Consider the following 22,482-nt stretch of genomic DNA (forward strand, 5'->3'; position numbering starts at 1 on the left):
AGTGAGTGAGCCCAGAGGCCAAGCCCATGGTCTTTCTGCCCCCATCCCTGACTGGTGGCATCTGTGCACTGTGATCTTGACTTACCAGGGACAGTCTTGAGAATCTTAAGTCTTGAGAATCTTATCAATACAACATATCTCTGCATCACCAGCAGCTTACGTCAACCCCTGTGCCCCTAAAGCTTTTTTTTTTTTTTTTTTTTTTTTGAGACAGAGTCTTGCTCTGTTGCCCAGGCTGGAGTGCAGTGGCATGATCTCCCCTCACTGCAACCTCCGCCTCCCAGGTTCAAGTAATTCTCCCTGCCTCAGCCTCCTGAGTAGCTGGGATTACAGGCATGCACCACCAAGCCTGGCTAATTTTTGTATTTTTTAGTAGAAATGGGGTTTCACCATGTTGGCCAGGCTGGTCCCAAACTCCTGACCTCAGGTGATCTACCCACCTTGGCTTCCCAAAGTGCTGAGATTACAGGTGTGAGCCACCGCGCCTGGCCCTAAATCTTCTTAGCATACATGGGCCACAGAGTTCCTCACCCCACAGTCCTCATAAGACACCTCAGCCTTGTTTACTGTTTTATTTTTCTCAGAACTTGTCACTGTTGGACACTATGGCATGTTGGACACTTACTTATTTGCTGTCTGACTCCCTTTACTAAAATGCAAGCTCTGTCAGGCGAGGTGGCTCATTCTTGTCATTGCAGCAATTTGGGAGGCCAAGGTGGGCAGATGGCTTGAGCACAGGAGTTCAAGACCAGCCTGGGCAACATAGTGAAACCCCATCTCTATAAAAAATACAAAAATTAGGCCAGGTGCCATGGCTCACACCTGTAATCCCAGCACTTTAGGAGGCTGACACAGGTGGATCACTTGAGGTCAAGAGTTCGAGACCAGCCTGGCCAACAATGGTGAAATCTCATCCCTATTAAAGATATAAAAATTAGCCAGACCTGGTGACTGGTTCCTGTAATTCCAGGTGCTAGGGAAGCTGAGGCAGGAGAATCGCTTGAACCCAGGAGGTGGAGGTTGCAGTGAGCCAAGATCATGCCACTGGACTCCAGCCTGGGTGACAGACTGAGACCTTGTCTCAAAAAAAAAAAAAAAAAAAAAAAAAATAGCCAGTCATGGGGGAGCGTGCGTGTAGTCCCAGCTACTCCAGAGGCTGAGGCGGAAGGATTACTTGAGTCCCCGAGGTCAAGGCTACAGTGAACCAAGCTCACGCCACTGAACTCCAGTCTGGGTGACAGAGTGAGACTCTGTCTCAAAAATAAAATAAAATAAAAACAAATAAATAAAATGCAAGCTCAGTGGAAGCAGAGAGCTTGCTTCATTTCATTTCGTTCTTTGAATCATGCCTTCAATGGCAAACATACGGGAGTAGCCACTCCGCTGGTCAAATAAGCCAGGGCCCGCTGTGGGCAGCACAGGAGATTTCTGATGTGGAGGGATATGGAGGCTCATGTATCTTTCTCATTCAGCACAGAATCCCCAATCCCTGGAACAGATCTTGGCACTCAGTAGATGCTCAATAAGTATATGTGGAAGGAAGGAAAGAGTCTCCCATTACTTCTCACAGTTCATTTTGCTCACTTCCTACCCCAACTCCCTTAAAACTCTGAGTTCTGCTCATTATTCTCTGGGTCTAGAACACACTCCTAACCCCTCCTTTGTCAGGGGAACTGTAATTTGTTCTCCATCATTCAGCTCAAAGGGTTTCTTCTCCAGATGCCTGCTCTGCAGTGCCAGTGTGGGCCCAGTCCCTGGACACAGGTTATCAGATTTGCATATTGTATTGAAATGTTCTGCTTATGCACAGGTATTTTGTCCATCTAGAACTGGAAACTCCTCAAGAGTAGGGCTGTATCTTTTCTATCTCCATATCCCCAGGACCCAGCACAGAACCTGGCTCCTCAAAGCAACCTACATCTTATTGCTGTGCATGAAGCTTACAGAGCATGACTCATGCTCTAACCTTTAGCCTCTCGTTCATTTATCCAACAATTACGGACCACCTCATATAATTTCTTATCCTGGGGTCAGTGAATTTACAGAGTTTGTGAACTTGGATGTAAAAATGTACATGTTTAATTTTAGTAACCTTGAACTAATATTCAGTATTTCCATAAGTTGTGAACATAGACCTCCAAACCACAGTAGTATTAGTAGTACCTGTGACTTTTGTGAGATAGTTTCAGGTCTCATTATAATTGTGGCAGGCCTTGTAAAATAGCATTTATTCTCATCACCACCTTGAAATTACAGTAGTGATTACACCCACATAGAATCTCACTATTTTAAGTGTTAATAAAAGAACATACACATATATCACGTTTTTAAAAGAACATACACATATATCACCTTTTTTATGTTTTGATAACTGTTTCTATTATATTTCAATATACTTGGTTTCTGTCCAGTCTTATGAGTTTTATTTTATGCATCTAAAGGCATTATTCTGACTGGATCTTCATCTCTCATCTTATGCAAAAATCAACTCAAGATGGATCAAAGACTTCATGAAACCATAAAAATTCTACAAGATAACATCAGAAAAACCCTTCTAGACATTGGCTTAGGCAAAGACTTCATGCTCAAGGATCCAAAAGCAAATGCAAGAAAAAACAAAGATAAATAGATGGGACTTGATTAAACTAAAAAGCTCCCACACAGCAAAAGAAATAATCAGCAGAGTAAACAGGCAAACCACAGAGTGGGAAAAAATCTTTGCAAACTATGCATCTGACAAAGAGCTAATATCCAGAATCTACAAGGATCTCAAATAAATCAGCAAGAAAAAAACCCAAATAATCCCATCAAAAAGTGGGCTGAGGACATGAATAGACAATTCTCAAAAAAAGATATACAAATGGCCAACAAACATGAAAAAATGCTCAACATCACTAATGATCAGGAGATGCAAGCCCAAATCATGTGATACCACTTACTCCTACAAGAATGGCCACAATTCAAAAATCAAACAATGATACAGGTTGGGTACGGATGTGGTGAAAAGGGAGCACTTTTACACTGCTGGTGGGACTGTAAACTAGTACAACCACTATGGAAAACAGTATGGAGAGTCCTTAAATAACTAAAAGTAGATCTACCATTTGATCCTGCAATCCCACTGCTGGGTTTCTACCCAGAGGAAGAGAAGTCATTATACGAAAAAACTCTTGCATACACATGTTTATAGCAGCACAATTCGCAACTGCAAAAATATGGAACCAGCTTAAATGCCCATCAATCAACAAGTGAATAAAGAAAATGTGGTATATATACACCATGGAATACTACTGGGCCATAAAAAGGAGCAAAATAATGGCATTTGCAGCAACCTGGATGGAGTTGCAGACCATTATTCTAAGTAAAGCAACTAAGGAATGGAAAACCAAACATCGTCTGTTCTCGTAAGTGGGAGCTAAGCTATGAGGTCACAAAGGCATAAGTGATACAATGGACTTTGGGGTCTCAAGGGGAAGGGTAGAAGGGATAAAAGACTACACATTGGGTACAGTGTACACTGCTTGGGTGATGAGCACACCAAAATTTCAGAAATCACCACTTAAGAACTTATCCATGTAAGTTATTCATGTAACAGGTAGTGAACAAACACCATTTGTTCCCCAAAAACCTACTGAAAAAAAAAAAAAAGCATTATTCTGACAAAAGGTCCATGGGCTTCACCAGAGGCCAAAGGGGTTCCTGACCCCAGAAGCCAGCCCTCTTCTGAGACCTGGGTCTACAACCCTGAACAAGAGTGATCTCTGCTCTCACAGCACTGCACTCCAGTGGGTGAGGCAGAGAATAAAGGAAACAAGTGCACAGATGAACACATAATATCACTTCACATCATGACAACTACTATGAGAAAAACAGAAGAGGGTCACGGGCAGAGACTGAGAGGAGGAAGAGGAACTGATTTGATAGTGTGGCTGGGAAAGGCTCTCGGAGGAGAGGATATTTGAGCAGAGACCTGAATGGTAAGGAGTGAGCCATAGCAGGAGCTGGGGGAAGAGTGAGCCAGGCAGAGGCAATGTCAGCGCAAAGGCCCTGAGGCAGGCCTGAGCTGGGCATGCTAATGTGTGGCTGCCGGCCTTGAGGGAGGGAGCTAAAGTGGGGAACTTAGCTGGGCCAGTCCTGCAGGACGCCTCTTCCAGTTCTGCCATGTCCCCTCCCCAAGTGTTCAGTAGAGCTCTGTGCACGAGGAAGACCACTTGGATAGCCTGGGTGCACCTCCAGTATCATCCCGCAGTAAAGGTACCGGGGTCCTTAGGTCTACCAACAGCTGGAGGCTTGGTTTTCAATCTTTGTTTGGCTGTCTCCCAACTTGAACAGTTAGTTTTAGAATACTGAGTTTTTTTGAAATGTAACATTTTCAAGTATCTGTGAACTGAAACTTTTGTAATTCTAGAGCCATTTTTACCAGAAAACTCACCATTCAGTTCCACGAATAGCTCAGATGAATGCAAAATCAGGGTACAGCTTGGATGTAATTGCTTAACTAGTCTTCAGGTCACATTGGCAAGACAAAACGGGGATTTCCTTTTAAAGTCACACCTTGACGTCTACCATGTCCTTACAGTAAGGGGTGGGACGGACGGCTCTCCATGTGTCCAGAGCTGTTTGTTTTGTTTCTTCTACTCAACCACAGCAGACAAACCCTGGCGATGAGTTCCATGTAGCAGTCCTTAATCACAAGTGTGTCTCAGTTTTCCATAAACACGGCAACATGCTTTTCATTCTCAGCATGCATATTTCCAATTGCCTGTCAGGTTAGAAATGTACGGCTTGCTCTCAGTAACCCACTACAATTTTCGTGGTAAAATACAACCCTAAGAATTGAATGCCTTCAGGAAAACCAGTCAGTTCAAAAATACATTCTGCTTACATAATAAAAACTCTTTTCCAATCCAAGTGACCATGAAGCTCTGAGCTGGCTTTGTACACACAGGTTCAACATGGAACTCCAGTTGTTTCCAAAAATTAACGATGGGATAATGTCACTGCAGCTCCCTAAACTGAGGTGTGCTTCCACCTAATGATCTGGACTCGTCTTATACAGAGGTAGTGGGCTATCTGAATGGTGGGTTTATTCATGGATTCAGTATTTAGTAAGCCCGACACCACAGGGGCCGTGTTTGGGGTGGGTCAGTTGCAATACCAACAGCTCATTCTCTTCTCAGACTCTCCCTCTGGTCCAGGAAATGACAGAAATTCACCAACACCCGCTTCTGTGTGCCACATCAGGGAATAGACAATAGACAGTCTCACCTCTTGTTGGGAGACGGATAAAGGCTTTAGAGAGAGCCCGGACTTGAGAAATGATGGCGCGGACATGGCAGAGGCAACGATTCCGACTTAACACCTCGGCTTTGATTGGCTCTTCAAAGTCTCTGCTTCTGTAACATGAAACCAGTGCAGGCTTCCCAGGAAGACAGAATCATATTAGAATCCCAGCTAAGCCACAAAGCTCCTTTTTGACTTGGGCAAGTTTAATACTTCTCTGAGTCTCAGTTTCTTCATTTGTAAAACACGGCCAACACTTTAGGGCTGTTTTGTTGTTGTTGTTGTTGTTGTTGTTGTTTGTTTTTTTGTTTTTTGTTTTTGTTTTTGTTTTGTAAAGGAGAGGAATAATGGCTCTGAAGTTCAGAGAACCATGCCTGGCACACAGTATTTGCTCAATAAATGGTAGCTATTAATATTATGAAGCAAGACCTAAACAGTAACTGGAAGACATTCAGCTCTCTAGGACCACACCCAAAGAGGGAAAGGCAACGTCTCAATAGCTGAGGGCAGCCATGAGCACCGGCAAGCCCGGAACGATTCCCAGAGAGACGTGTTTGCTCAAGCTTTCTTTATGGCTCGCTTCTGGTATCATTTCACAGGCCCCCGTGTTTGCAGCTTCGAGCTAACCTGCCAGATCCCAGGCCAGGGCTGTGACTGCCAAGCAGTGCAGGGTGGAGGGACATGCCAGCGCCAGGGAGAGGGGGGGCATTGATGGATGTGAGGGAGACCGAGGAAGATTTTGCGGGCCAGATAGATTTTTGCAGCCTATTGATTTTGGAAGCCCATTTGCAGAACTCATTTGAGGGCTTGTCCAGGAGGCCTGTCCACAGCACGGAGCCTGGAAAAATGAAGCAGAACACTTGTTAATTCCTTCTGTGGCTCTGGGGCCACTGGGAGGTGCCAGCCCCTGCTCCATCAACCGCAGGGCTCATTCCACGTCTCTGCTCCTCCAGGCCTCCGGGGGGACTCAAGTGGGATAGCAATTCCCTGCCCGAGATAAAGGAAAGGCAAGTGTATGAACAGGCCAGGAAGCCCCTGAGGCCAGTTGCACATATTATAAGTTACACTTGATTCTATTTTTTTTTTTTACTGCATTTTTCTCTCTGCATAAAAATGTGTTTCTTAATATTCAAGAGGAGGGAAAGACAGTGAGCCTGATAAATCCTACGAGCAGTTTAGCCCTCCAGCACACGTCAGTCACCGTATCGGGCTGTCGGCGCCCATTTAGAACGACCCACTTGGTCAGTCATGCTGTTGTTACCCAAAACTACACTTAAATTCCTACATTCTTTTATGTAGAGGAGGCAGACTTGAATGAAAGGCAGCTAGAATTATTCTAGGTTATATCTATAGACTGTAATGTTAGTTATAACCTCCAAGTTGCCATCTTTGAAAAAGGCATATTGACTTCTTTTTTAGTTAGTTAATCAGACCCAGGGTTGAAACTTAACTTGGTTGGACCCGCTAACTGTTTGATCTTGAGCAACAAAATACCTCTATATCTTTTGGTTTTGTTTTGTTTTGTTGTTTTTGTTTTTTGAGACGGAGTCTCGCTCTGTCTCCAGGCTAGAGTGCAATGGCACGATCTCGGCTCACTGCAACCTCCGCCTCCCAGGTTCAGGTGATTCTCCTCCCTCAGCCTCCCATGTAGCTAGAACTACAGGCACACGCCACCACACCCAGCTAATTTTTGTGTTATTACTAGAGATGGGGTCTCACCATGTTGGCCAGGATGGTCTCGATCTCTTGACCTCATGATCCACCCACCTTGGCCTCCCAAAGTGCTGGGATTACAGACGTGAGCCACCGTGCCTGGCCATTTGTTTGCTTTTTTAAGACAGGGCCACCCAGGCCAGAGTGCAGTGCCACTATCACAGCTCACTGCAGTCTCAAACTCCTGAACTCAAGCAATTCTCCTACTTCAGCCTCCTGGGCAGTTGGGCCTACAGGCACAGGCCACCATACTCCACTAATCTTTTTTTCCACCTTGACTTCCCAAAGTGCTGGGATTACAGGTGCAAGCCACTGTGCCCGGCCCTGTCTGTGCCTTCATTTCACCATATGGGATTGTTACCTACTTCATGGGACTGCTGTAAAGTTTATTTCATTGACTGTAAGGGGCCCCATTACTGAACTAAGAAATAAAAGTCACGATCAATCAGACCAGACCTTCAGGGATAGTATTTTTTTTAAAGAGAGGAATGACACGGGCTTTCTTATCACTTAGGAAAGGGGTAGACAAACTATTGGCCGGCCATTGCTTGTCCTATGACCCGTGAGCTAAGAAGGCTTTTATATTTGTAAATGGCTTCCCCCAAAAAACAATAAAACAATGATATTTGGTGATGAATGAAAATCGTATGAAATTCTGGCCAGGTACGGTGGCTCATGCCTGTAATCCCAGCACTTTGGGAGGTCGAGACAAGAGCATCACTTAAGCCCAGGAGTTCAAGACCAACCTGGGCAACATGGAGAGACCCCATCTCTACAAAAAATACAAAAATAAAAAATTATGCAGGGGTGATGGTCCACATCTGTAGTCCCAGCTACTCGGGATGCTGAGGCAGGAGGATCACTTAAGCCCAGGAGGTCGAGGATGCAGTAAGCTATGATTGCACCACTGCACTCCAGCCTGGGTGACAGAGTGAGACCCTATCACTTTAAAAAAAAAAAAAAAAAAAAAAGGAAATTATATAACATTCTCATTTCCGTGTCCACAAATACAGGCATCTAGAATGGAAACAGCAGTGCTCGTCTGTTTATGCATGATGGATGGCTGCATTTGTGCCACAACAGTACAGCTCAGTAGCTGCCCCCTCAACCACCTAAAATATTTACTCTCTGGCCCTTCCTAGGAAAACTTTGGCAATCTCTAGCTTAGAATACCTATTTTATACTTATTAAGATAGCTCTTTTAAGCTTATATGGACATTGATTTTTAAAAATCATATACCACTCTTTTGCATTTTAATGAAATGGGAAATATACATGAATTAAATTGACTAAGGTATGCCCAAACCTTCTTCTCATTCAGGGCCCTATTTTTCTCAATCTTCTTTTAAACTAAGAGCTGTCACTGTTCATGTTTTCCCAGATAGTATCGTTCTCCGTGGCTGCTAGAGATATAACATCCTCATTCCAGTAGTGACGTGACTTTTCTTTAAAAAGTGTTCCTCCTATTCACAACAGCAAAGACATGGCGTGAACCTAAATACTCATCAATGGCAGACAGGATAAAGAAAATGTGGTACATATACACCATGGAATACTACACAGCCATAAAAAGGAATGAGATCACATTCTTTGCAGGAACACAGATGGAACTGGAGGCTGTCATTCTCTTTTTTTTTTTTTTTTTTTTGAGGTGGAGTCTCGCTCTGTTGCCCAGGCCAGAGTGCAGTGGCATGATCTTGGCTCACTGCAAGCTCCACCTCCTGGGTTCGTGCCGTTCTCCTGCTTCAGCCTCCCTAGTAGCTGGGACTACAGGCGCCCACCACCATACTGTTTTTTTTTTAGTAGAGACGGGGTTGCACCACATTAGCCAGGATGGTCTCGATCTCCTGACCTCGTGATCCACCCACCTCAGCATCCCAAAGTGCTGGGATTACAGGCGTGAGACACCGTGACTGGCCCGAGGCTGTCATTCTTAGCAAACTAACTGAAGAACAGAAAAACAAATACTGCATATTCTCACTTATAAATAGGAGCTAAATAATGAGAACACATGGACACAACAGTAGGCAGGGGAACAGTAGGCACTGGGGCCTACTTGAGGGTGGAGGGTGAGAGACGGAAGAATAGAAAAAAAAAAAAAAAAAACAACCATTGGGTACTAGGCTGAGTGCCTGGGTGACAAAATAATTTGTACAACAAATCCCTGTGACATGAGTTTCCCTATATAACAAACCTGCACATGTAGCCCTGAAACTAAAATAAAAGTTGAAAAAAAAAGAAAAGAAGTGCTCCTCTATCATCTCTGGGATTTTTGTCCAAGTCTTTGACCCTGCAAGTACTGATGTTCACACACAAGCAGTAATGGCCGCATCTGGCTGTGTGTGACTGACAGCTAGGATGTAGTTGTGCCAGATTTTTTTTAAAAAGTTAAACTGCACGTGTGTGGGAGAAATGTGCACGCTGGAGCTGGAATCTGTGAAATACAAGACGGCATGTTGCCTGGCATGGAGGAGTTTTCTATATATATGATGATCCCTTCTCCCTGCCCCAACTCGTTTTTTACTGTGCCCAAGTCTCTATTCATAAAGTAGATGAGATTCTTTGGTTGCAAGTCATAGAAACCAGCTCCAATGGATGTAAGGAATTTCTTGTAAAGCTGGAGGTTCTAGCAGAACTAAAGGAAAGGCTGAAAGCTGTAATCTTGGAAAATACTGGAACCAGGTCAACTCTTGGATCTTTTTCTTTTCTGTTCCTTTTTTTTGAGACAGAGTTTCACTTTTTCGCCCAGGCTGGAGTGAACGGACGTGATCTTGGCTCACCGCAACCTCCACCCCCAGGTTCAAGAGATTCTCCTGCCTCAGCCTCCCAAGTAGCTGGGATTACAGGCATGTGCCACGACACCAGGCTAATTTTTGTATTTTTAGTTAGAGACAGGGTTTGCCATGTTGGCCAGGCTGGTCTTGAACTCCTGACCTCAGGTGATCCACCTGCCTCGGCCTCCCAAAGTGCTAGGATTACAGGCATGAGCCACCGCGCCTAGCCAACTCTTAGATCTAAGTCACGAGAACCAGCGGACTTTCACTTGCCGGTGTCACATCAGCCGGTTTGTTCAGACCTGGTTCAGATTAGAGAGCAGCAAAGCAGCTTTGAGGATGGGCCTCAATTCCGGCTGTGGGTGGAATGGAGGGAAGAGTGTCACATGTTGGATGAATGGGTCTTATTGGGCTTCCTCAGCCTCCCGCAGAGGGTGCTGAGTGAGGAAGTCCATGAAGGCTTACAAAGCCATTTCTGATTCCCCTGGCCACAAGAAGGAGAACCAGCTCGGCAGTTTACAGGCACTCAGCAGACTGAAACGATGACTACAAGGCAGGCTGGCTGCCTCCCACGTCTGACTACAGCAGGGAGGGAAATAACACGGATAAAACGACTTGGCTGCAAAAGCGATCTGTCGTCAATAACAATGACCACAGCACTCCAGGGCTCTACGCGGTGCCCTTGCGAAAGCAAAGGAAACCTCACCTGGAGGCAGTTGCTATGGAGGCAAGGTGGCAAAGCGTCCTTCTGAACTCGTTGGGAAGCCGTCCCTGACCCTGGCTTAGATAGAGGGCTTTGTGCTTCCAAGATCCTTTGTTCTTTCTTCACTTTTCACCTTGGGCCACTTCTCACTGGTGGCACCTCATTGCATTACTCAGGAGTCTCCAGAAAAACAGAACCAGTAGGATACGTGTGTATATACATACATATAGAGAGAGAGTGAGAGAGACTTATTCCAGGGAATCGGCTCACAGGCACAGAGGCTGACAAGTCTGAAATCTGCAGGGTGGGACCCAGAAAAGAGCCCGATGTTGCGGTTCAAGTCTGAAGGCCACCAGCTGGCAGAATTCCCTCCTGCTCAGAGGAGGTCGTCTTTGTTCCGATCAGATCTTCAATAGATTGGGCGAGACCCACCCACATTATAGAGGGCATCTGCTTTACTCAAAGTCCACTGATTTAAATGTTTTTTCATTTTGTTTCGTTTTGTGTTTGTTTTTGTTTTGAGACGGAGTCTCGCTCTGTTGCCCAGGCTGGAGTGCAGTGGTGCCGTCTCGGCTCACTGCAACCTCCGCCTCCTGGGTTCAAGCGATTCTCCTGCCTCAGCCTCTCGAGTAGCTGGGATTACAGGTGCATGCCACCACGTTCTGCTAATTTTTGCATTTTTAGTAGAGATGGGGTTTCACCATGTTGGCTAAGCTGGTCTCGAACTCCCGACCTCAGGTGATCGGCCTGCCTCAGTTTCCCAAAGTGCTGGGATTCCAGGCATGAGCCATCACACCTGGCCTGATTAAATGTTAATATCATCCAAAAACACCCTCACAGAAACCTCTACAATAACGTTTGGGCATATATCTGGGCACTGTGGCTCAACCAAGTTGACACATAAAATTAACCATCACACTCAGCCTACTGCGAGGACTTCTCTGAGGGCAGTCACGGGAAGCATTTTTACTTTGTTGCATTGGTAATGACTAGCTCAATACATGTTGGTGGGAAAAAATGAAGGACAAGAAGTGTCTGCTGCATGTCAGACCAGGGGTTCAGACATCTGCCTCCGGATTTCAGAGCAGGGAGCAGTTTCTGGAGGGCAAAGATGTCCCAAAAATCTTCACACAGAGAAGGCCTGGACCTGGGTGTTGAAGGATAACTGGTATTCAGAGAGATAGGAAGTGTCCATTCCCCACAGAAGGGAATGCACCCGTCCCACGCCTGTGTATTGGGTGCCCACCATGTGCTGGGGGCTGTGTACACAGGACATGCTGTGGGGCTCAGATGGTGGAGTGGAAGGAGATATGGACACAGAGATGGAGGCCAGCTTCTGAAAGACCTTAGTGTAAGCTGGAAAAAGTTCTCAGTTTTTACAAACAGAATCCTGTCCAAGGTTCTAGAAGGTTTATTTGGTTATCCTGGCCCCAACTTTTCTCAAGCTGGGGGTGGCCAGTTTATTGCGTGGACCTCCAAGGACTGGTCTCGCAGACTCTCCAGATGGTTCCTATCTTCAGGCTCAATTTACGAGCCTACATGAGGAGCAAGTGGATACCCAGTCCCGCTGCAGCCTCTGAGAAAGCAAAGGCAGAGGATTGGCCCCGGGAAGGAGGGCTCCCAGGGCAGGAAGATGCTGGGAGGCCGAGCGGGCAGTCAGCCTGCTTGGTGGTAGAAGCAGCCCGAAATTTCCATGGAGAGAGCCAAGTCTGGAAGCAGCCCTCAAAGCGTCTCTTCCAACTGTTTGGGCAGCCAGGGAGCACAGTGCCAGGGGCAACACTGACAAAGTGACCTGGAGGAGCATCGGAATCCACACTCGGCCCCGGGGGGCCTGGCCGCAGGTCAGCAACAACAACCGTGGAAGCAGTAGCAGGAAGGGGCTCTAGGACTCTGGAGGGAGCGTGGAGGGCCACATCCGCTGTGTCCACGTGGCGAGCAGCCTCACGGGCGGGGAGAGGAGGCCTCCAGCCCCCCATCTTGTGAACAGCCCTGTCTTTGGTGCCAGTCGAAGAGTCGTGCTGTTTGTCAGGAGCACAAGTGCTTGTCTTCACCAGCTCTTCCGAGTAAAACTTATCTTTGAGGGAGAAGTTTTTTTCAGGTACAAAATGCAACGCTTGTTGATCTGATTCCACTGAGAAATGACTCTTCTCCTGCTAACAGTAACATTAAAACTCCCAACCTCCATCGGCCTTTACAATGAAAGGCATACTGTTCAGGTCTTTCTGCGTAAGGCAAGCGCGACCTCAATCTGTGGGAGCCAGGGCCACGCACATGGGCAGTATCTTGGTCCTGGGAAACCAAGCTCAGCAGAGGAATTGGGGTGGAGACCACACTTTATAAACCGTGCCCTCTGGAAGGTCACAGAACTTTTCTCTTTGGCCTCATAACACTTCCTCCCAAACTAGTTCCTCTTCCCGATTCCCCAGCTCTGTTAATTCCGTTTAATTGTTTAACAAGTATTTATTGAGCACCTACTATGTGTCAAGCAGTGTCATGGGCTTTTGGGATACATCAGTGAATGAAATCAATACACATCCTTGCCCTAACAGAGCTTGCATTCTAGCTGGAGGTGGAGGTCAGGGAGATGAAAACTGAACAATAAACATAACCAGTAAGTATGTTAGATATCATGTTCGAATATGAACAATGCCATGGGAGAACAAAGTAGGGCCGGGGTGAGCAGCATCGGGAGCCCGGGGACAGGGACCGAGGGCAGGGCAGGTGACAACATTAAACAGAGTAGACAGGTACCTCAGAAGTGAGTAACTGGCCAAGCATCCACTGCTGGGTTCTGAGATGCGCTTGCTTTCAGGACAGGCCTCCCACAGGCTGCTCATAGCACTGCAGGGATGTGAGGTCTGTTCCTGGGAGACACAGGCTACTTTGGCTCGAGGTGCCCCCACAGCCTTGCTGAACTTTCTCAGAGTCATCTGCAGATTAAGATACTCCCACCCCCCTCCCTGCCGTCTCTCCCTTGCTGGAGTCAGACTCTCCTAGCTTCTTGCTCTTGCCTCGCTTTCTTTCATTGGAGTGGCTCCTAAGAAATCTCTTGACCAGGTAAGCCCATTGTGGCATCCGCCTCTCCAAGGATCCTGCCAACTCATCAGGTTAGGCCTCATTGGGAAGGTGGGATTGGAGCATTCAGCAATGACTGGAGCGGAGGGAGTAGCTGAGTTAGTAGTTCCATATCCTTTCGTTGCATTGGAAGCTGCTCGCTGGCGCCCTCCTCTGTTCCAGAGTTGCCGGATCTTGTCCATCACCCCAGAAACAGCTCCTGCATTTAACCTCTTCGTGCCTTTCCCACCATGTAACCCTTTAAGGGTCTTGTTATGTCCCCTAGGCTATTGCCCCGCCACCAATCTCTTCCTTCTCACCCCTGCAATCCATGCTGCTCACTGCTTCCAGGTGACCCTCTTAAGTCATTCCCTGATCTTGATTCTCCCTTGCTCAGAAACCTCCAGTGACTCTCTGCAGTTTAAGGGTAAGCCCCGCCTGACATCTGAGGCCAACCACATCTGTCTCCAGTGGGCCTTCTCAGCACTGCAGAGAGCTCTAGGTGTTAGAGTGGGATGGGATCCAGGCTACTGAACTCTGCCACCTCTACACAACTCTGCATTTCTGTCAGGTGATTAGCTGTGTGTGAGTGCCTTCAGTGACGGGAACCTCGCTTTTCCCAAGCTCACATCTCCTTGAAGAGTCAAGACACTGGCCCTGGTTCTGCCCTTTGAGCTGTAAGGGACAAGACCCCTTCCCCTCCCATGACAGCCCTTCACTTACTGGAAGTCAGTGATTCTATCTCCCATGAGTCACCATTTTTTGTCATAACCCATCTAGCACGGAAAAAAGATGTCACCCGTGTCTCCTGTGAAATGACCTGAAATCCCTGGTACCCAGGCTCCTCTCCACTGATTGCACTTGTATTCGCTTCCTTGGGCTGCCAAAGTTCCACAGGCTGAATGTTAAACAATAGAAATGTGTTTCTCCCAGTTCCAGAGGCTGGGAGGTCCAAGATCAAGGTATCAGCCCATTTGATTTCTCCTGAGCCTTTCTCCTTGGCTTCCAGATGGCTGCCTCCTCACTGTGTCCTCACCCGGTCTCTTCTCTGTGCATGTGCCTCCCTGGTGTCTCTTTTTGTGTCCAAATTTCCACTTCTCATAAGACACCATTCATATTAGATTGGGGCCCCCCGAATGGTCTCATTTTATCTTAATTACCTCTTTAGGGCCAGGTGCAGTGGCTCACATCTGTAATCCCAGCACTTTGGGAGGCCAAGGCGGGCTGATCACTTGAGGTCAGGAGTTTGAGACCAGCCTGATCAATATGGCAAAACCCCATCTCTACTGAAAACACAAAAATTAGCCGGGCATGGTGGTAGGCACCTGTAATCCCAGCTACTCGGGAGGCTGAGGCAGGAGAATTGCCTGTACCCGGGAGACAGACGTTGCAGTAAGCCAAGATTATGCCACTGTACTCCAGCCTGTGCAACAGAGAGAAACTCTGTCTCAAAAAAAAAAAAAAAAAAAAAAAAGGCTCTATCTCCAAATACAGCCACATTTTGAAATACTGGGGGTTAGGACTTCCACATACGAATTTTGAGGGGAGACACAATTCAGCCTGTAACAAAACTATAGTCAGGTCTGTATACCCCCAAAGCATTGCACCTCATAGAGAACATAGTAACCCAGAGTGGTTGCCCAGTGCGGACAAGACAGGCCTCTCTGTTCTCTCTGCGATGTGGGCCTGCAGCTGATTGCTTCAGCAACCCACCATCCTGTGCCCCAGCTGAACTGATAGTGACCAAACCATTGAGTCCCAGGTACACGGGCTGTGGCTGAGCAAATGTATTCATTCCTACATTTGAGCAATTAGGTCAAAAGGCAGGCTGTATTGAAGTTTGCCTTATTAGGCTGGGCTGGCTTGCTCCTGCATGCCTGGCTCTTCCCGGATCCTGATAGGGTCCTGTGATTTCTCCATTCCCCCTCCTCCCACTGATATCACCCCACCTGGAAAACACACATGCCACTAGGAGTTGCTGTTGAGGATGCCAAATGGTTTGTGGCCAACACAGGCCCTGGGAGATAATCACTGGGAGCCCCCTCCAGACTAACCCATGCTTTGATCACCCCCCAGGGCTGTGATCCACCAGCCAGGGATCCAGCTGGTCATTGCATCTCCCAGCCCAGTCTCTGCCCTTGCACCACATTACCCATGGATAGCTCCAATCCAGGTAGACCCAGTTACTGGCCTCCTATAGACATTTCTCCTGTATTTCCCTTTCTGTGCCTTGATGTGAACCAGTCTTCCAGGAACACTTCCAGCAAACGGCATGGCTCAACAGGACATGCTCTGGACTCCAGCTCCCTGGATTCTTCCCCTTTCTGTGCTATGGTTTCCCCATCTGTAGAATGGGGATAATAGTAACCTCATAGGAGTTTATGGGGATTAAAGGAGTTGGTACATGTGAGAGTTCCAGAACCATGACTCTTCATACTGAGCACTCATTGAGTATTAACTAATGTTATCAGAGACTGCTAAGCACAAGTGCTGAGCAGCTAGCTCTGGAGACAGACTGTTAACCACTGCAGGACTGGGGCAAGTTATTTCATTTCACTGGGCTGCAGTTTTCTCACCTGTATGAGAAATGGGGAGAATAATAGCACCTACCACACAGGGTTCCACCAAGATTAAATGAGTTAGTAAAGCAGAGCCCTGAGCACGGTGCAGGCATGTTGTTCACCCCTGTGTTTGTTGGTCAGTGTTATTAATGCTCTTTTCCCTGTGACTAACTATTGAAACCAGAGCCCTCCTCAAGAGCCTGTTTCAATGTCACCCCAGCAAACACTTACCAAATATCTACTCTGCCCAAGGCAGTGTGCTATTTGTTTGTTTTACCTTTTTATTCTGAAATAATTTCAAACTCACAGTTGAAAAAACATCACAAGAATAATACAGAGAGAACCTCCATCTACCCTTTGCCCACATTCATTGGTCTTTACCATCTTGCCACATTCATTACTCTCTCTCTCTTTATTGGCTGCAGACATCATGACCCTTTATCCCCATGTATCTATTTATGTTTCTTAAAGGCAATGATATCCTCTTAGGAAACCATAGGACAGTTGTCAGATTCAAGAATTTAACATTTATATGTTTTATCTAACCCACAGTTCATATTCCAATTTTGTCCACTATCCCAATTACATCTCTTATAGCACTTTTTCTTCCAGTCCTGAGTCCAGTCCAGAATCACACACTACATTTAGTTACCATGTGTGCTTAAGAATTCATGATTCAACCACAAACAAGGCATGAAGTCCCATCCCTAATATTTATAGGGCCCAGTGATCTATAAGATCACTAGAGGAGATCCATATACCATATGTCTAAATATTTAAGGGTTTTTTTAAACTCTTAATTAATAGATTCCCTCTGTACACCCGTACAAATATACCTTTATAACAACCTGGAAGTCCGTGTTTGAATGTGGAATTCTTGGACCTCTTAAGGTTCTGAGCCGGAATTGATAGTTTGGGAAGGGTAAGCTCCAGTCCCTGGCCTGTAGCCTGTCCTCCTTCTCTTTCCATCCAATGCTAAAATATACCATATGGGGCCTTGCATGCCCATAAGACACAAGTGGACCACCTAGTCTCATTCCCAATTTCTGTCCACACCCTACAAATGGCTGCCCTTGGCCCTCCACTTAGACTCAGGGGTGCAGACATCAGTGACATGATCCACCCTTGGGAGGGCCCACACAGGAGAGAGGCTTACACAGGTCCTAGACGTAGGTTTCCCAAATCCACTGAGGCTGAGAATGTTGGTCCCTGGCTTCTGTGGCAGGACCTAACTAATGGGGAGTAGACGGGGCTCCAGATAGGCATGTCCTTCTGGCCTCACAGATTCCTCACCCTTTGGAATGGGGTTCCGTTGAAGAGGCCCAGAATAGGATTATTAAACAGGGGTCCCAGACTAGGGATTCCCCTTGCCAAGGTCCAAGGATGGTACTGAAAATATGACCTCTGTTTTCTAGAGCTTTCAGTCCACCAGAGAAGACAGACAGGTAATTATACCCATGAGGTCAGTGCTCAGGTGGAGGCGAGCCTACAGTGTTATTACTACATGTTCAGAAGGGCCCCCTTCTTCCTCTAAACTGGCAGTCCTTTACTTATTCCTCTGTAGTGGCAGCAACCTTATCATTTGGGTAGGAAAATGTGTGTATGTATCATTTTCCCCGCCCTTGGCTTGTCTTGATAACAGGAATCATGCTTTTTTGCTCTGCATGTCTTAGCACTTAGTACAGTGTCTGTCACAGAGCAGACACTCAGAAAACAGGAACTTAATGAACAAATGCTCAGCTGACTTACAAAAAGGATGGATGGATGGATGGATGAATAGATGTACGGATATGTGGATAGACAGGTGGATGATTGGATGGATGGATGGATGGATGGATGGATGGATGGATGGATGGATGGATGGATTGTTAGGCAGGCAGGAGAGTGGGTGGACGGATGGATAGATATATGATTGGATGGATTGTTAGGCAGGCAGGAGAGTGGGTGGACGGATGGATAGATATATGATTGGATGGGTATATGTATTTATGGACAGGTGGATGGATGAGTGATGGGTGTGCTGAGTGGGTGTTTAAATGGGTGGATGATGGATGAATGGTTGATTTGATCTTTCCTGAGCAGCAGAAGGGAAGGGCAATGACAAGCCCTGTTAGTCATAAGAGGGGTCCTGAGCTGGTCATGTGACTGGCCAAAGTCACCAGAGGATGTCAGCAGCAGAGCTAGAAAGAAAACCCAATGTTATTGGCTCTAAGAATCACCACTTCTGCCATGAAATGGAGAACTTATAACCTACGGCATCGTAAAGCCCAATACTCCATTCTCTAAGGAACCTCCTGCTGGAGCTGCTGGTGCCTTCCCTGGCCATTGTGTCTATGACATCCTACCTTTTTGTTCAGCTGAAGCACCTGCCTCCTCTGGGAGCCTCCACTGGTCACCCCTTCTGTTCTGGCACCTACAGTAGCATTTAGATGCACAGCATTGCTTTCCTGAACCTCCACTCAGTATATACATCCTGGGCACCTTTAGTCTTGCTATCTACCTACACACTATGTCTTATTTCCACAACCAGATAGGGACTGTGTTATCTGTCCCTGTAGCACCTCCCCCAGAACCTCTCCGCTGCTCAGTAAATCTCTGATTGACGAGCTACAGAACTAGTCAGGTTGTAGCATGCTATGAAGCTGTGAAATTGGGTCATCTACAATGTATCTCTCCAAGTTTTCAAGTGAAACCTCTTGCTACATGCCTAAGAATTGTAGCACTTAAAAAAAATCTCATTAGCCATCCCTGCCATCACAGCTTTCAGCAAAAACTTAGAGCATAAAAACCCGTCTACCACATGCTCCAAAACGATTCACAGATTTAGTACTGCAACAAAGACCAGGAACTGGCCACATGCAATAAGACAAAGAAAAGACAAAGAAGATTAATTGCTTTTGGAAACAAAAGATCACCATCAGGAGGACGGTGATAGTATGCACCAGTGGGAAGGCATTTTTAGAAACACCATATTAGTAGTCACAGAAAGCCGGACCGAGGCTCCCACTGAGCCATCAAAGGGCCAAGTCATGTGGCCGGTAACTGGGCCGGTGGGGGAAGGTCTAATAATAGTCCTGTTCTTGCTGGTTTTGCACATTTTGGCATCAAAATGTACCCACCAGGGGTTGCCCCTGGGAAGGCTGGCAAGCAGCCAAGTAACCCCACCAGAGACCTACTCAGCTTCTGGATCTTCTTAGGGGTCCAGGACCACCCCCAAGAAGGGAGGCCAGGGGCAGAGGGGATGGTCAGTTGCCTAGCATGCTGACCCAGAAAGAGAGAGCAAGAGAAAGCAAAGGAGAGACAGAACACACTCCAAACTCTCCCGGCTCCCTCCCAGATCCCTGGGCCAGGTTCCCCCACCCCTTTTCCCTCCCACCGGGACTGGCGGCCAGCTCTCCAAAGAGAATCAGGACAGGAAGCAGCAGCAGGTCTGCAGCTGGGTGCTGGAAAGCCGGGCCACAGGAGGCTAAGCAGGGGAGGAAATTTACTTTGGATGTGAGACCCAGATGGGGCGGGTATGGGGAAGGGGTGAAGAGGAAAGCGAGGCAAGATAAGAAGATGCTCTGATTTAACTAGAAGGGAGGGGGGCGCTCAGGGCTAAGAATGTTAAATCTCTCTCACAGCAGCTACTGAAGCCACCTCTCCTTCCTCTGCAAGCCTGCTGGCACAACGCACATGTGCTCTGCAGGCATAAGAACACCACGATTCAACTGGTCTGGGGTCTGTAACTGCCCTAATATGGCAGCCCCAAGCCACAAGAGGCTACTGAGCCCTTGAAACATGTTTCATCCAAATTGAGATGTACCCTAAGTGTAAAATACACACAGGATTTCCAAGAGCTAGTATGAACAAAAGAATGCACAATATCTCCTCACGTATGTTTGTATTGGTTACATACTGAAGTAATATTTGCATACAGGGATGAAAAGATAAACACATTCATTTCACTGTTGCTTTTTACTTTTTTGAATGTGGTGACTAGAAAATTGAAAATGACACAGGTGGCTCGTATTCACGGCTCATGTTGTATTTCCATGGGTCAGCACTGATCTGTGACCTGATTGACCACCATTACCTTCAAGTTGCAATGACTGTATTCAATTCAACAAACACCTGAGAAGCACAATGCATTGAGGCTTCAGAGATGTTCTCAACACGTGGCTGCATATTAGATTCACCTGTCGAGCGTTCTCTAAACTCCCCCTACCCAGCTGCACCCCAGAGACCTGCACTAATTTTGTCAGAATCGCCAGGTATGGGACCCGGCAGGAGTGGTCTTTTAACACTCCCCAGGGGATAAGAATGTGCATTCAGATTGAGAAGCAGGGGCTTAAAATAGGGCCACTGCCCTCAGGGGCTGCCCATTAGGCAGGACAGAGAGGGGAGAGGGGAGACGGGAGAGGAAGACTCGGCTCCATTTGGGAGTTAGGGCAGTGTGGGATTTTTTTTTTTTTTTGGTTTTTGGTTTTTGGATTTTGGTTTTTGTTTTTGAGACAGAGTCTCGCTCTGTCACCCAGGCTGGAGTGCAGTCATGTGATGGGCTCACTGCAACCTCCGCCTCCCAGGTTCAAGCAATTCTCCCTGCCTCAGCACCCCCGAAGTAGCTGGGATTACAGATGTGTGCCACCACACCCAGCTAATTCTTGTAGTTTTAGTAGAGACAGGGTTTCGCCATGTTGGCCAGGCTGGTCTCAAACTCCTGACCTCAGGAGATCCACCTGCCTTGGCCTTCCAAACTGCTGGGATTACAGGTGTGAGCCACCGTGTCCGGCCCAGCGTGGGTGTTGGACATGGCCTTGACTTGGGAGCTGTGCGGGTTGAGGTGGTTTGAGGGTGTGGGTGGGTTTCCAGGCATTGAGGACGCTGTGGACAAAACCAAGGCAGGAAAGTGCCCCAGGGAGGGAGGACAGTGGGAGGATGGGAGTCTCTGGTTTACCTGGAGTCCAGGAGGAGGTGAGTCTCAGGAAGGAATGCAAACTGGAAAGGCAGCTCCTACAAGTCCCCGAGCACCAGGATTCAGGGCTGGGAAGGCCTGCAGAAGCGCTGAGTAAGGAAGTCATGTGATCTAACTGGGATTTACAAGGTATCTGATTTGGGGGACAGATTAGATGGGAAGAGGAGAGGAAAGGAATTGGTGGGACAGAACCAGCATTCTCTTGTGTCCAGCGGCCTCTGGCCACTCCTCCTGGCTCTCCAAATCAGCTGTTGCCCCTAGAGGGTGGCCCTTTCCTCCTCGCCCAGCTCTAGGTCAGTCTACAGCAGGCACTTGTTAAATGAAACAAATGCTCAGAGTTTCAGAGAGACACTGCTCCCGCAGCAGGCTGCCTTCCTGCTGGCCCCTGGACAGGCACAAGAGGTAAGAGTGTGACCTTCAGTCTGCCCATGTTCCTGGCCTTTTCCCTCCATGAAGCAGCCGGGGAAGGCACTGTGTGTCCACAGCGACCCTACGGTGGGCAGCTAAGGGCCCACTGGGGTTCTAAAGGGCAGGCCTCAAAATGGTGCCCTTGCCCACCATGCTTGGTTCCCATTCGCAGTTTTTGGCCCTGCTGGAGTACTGGAAGTTTCCAGTTTTCAGGGTTTTGCTCCTTTTCCTCACAAGTGCCAAACCTGGGCCCTCCCACCTCTTCCCCAACTTTGTATGTCCTTATTAACTTGTAAAAACACCTCATCTGCCATAAAAATAGGCCATTACAGCCTCTGTACATATTTTTTTTTTTCTTTGAGACTGAGTCTTGCTGTATTGCCCAGGCTGGAGTGCAGTGGTGCGATCTCAGCTCACTGCAACTCCACCTCCCAGGTTCAAGCGATTCTCGTGCCTCAGCCTACCAAGTAGCTGAGACTACAGGCACCCGCCACCATGCCTGGCTGATGTTTGTATTTTTAGTAGAGAGGAGGTTTCACCATGTCGACCAAGCTGGTCTCAGACTCCTGACCTCAAGTGATCCGCTCACCTTGGCCTCCCAAAGTGCTGGGATTACACATGTGAGCCATCACGCCCAGCCTTCTGTGCATAACTTTGATGACAGTCAAGGGGCGAAGGAGTAAAGAAACCTCTCTCCTTCAACTTGTCAAAGTATTTAATAATGTCTCTTCCAAGAAAAGGCCTCAGTAGGCCTCTAACTGCTGCTGTCTGTCCACCTGGGGCTAAGGCCCTTGCAAATGGATAGAGGGCCCCTCAGGCTCAGGGTCCAGCAGCCTGACAGCTCTGGCCCTGCCCGAAGAAGTAAATGCCAAATATGGGGGTCATTATGGTCTTTAATAAAAGCTTGTTGCTATAACCTGTGGGCTAGGTTCAAAGAACTGTCTATTAATTGTATACCTTTTGCTGGAACAAGCACCCCCCGTTTGCAGCGGGCTGTCTGCCAAGGAGACATTTATCATTTCTTGAATGGCA

The sequence above is a fragment of the Macaca fascicularis genome, chromosome 9 (genome assembly GCF_037993035.2).
Source record: "Macaca fascicularis isolate 582-1 chromosome 9, T2T-MFA8v1.1".
Classification (NCBI taxonomy): Eukaryota; Metazoa; Chordata; class Mammalia; order Primates; family Cercopithecidae; genus Macaca; species Macaca fascicularis.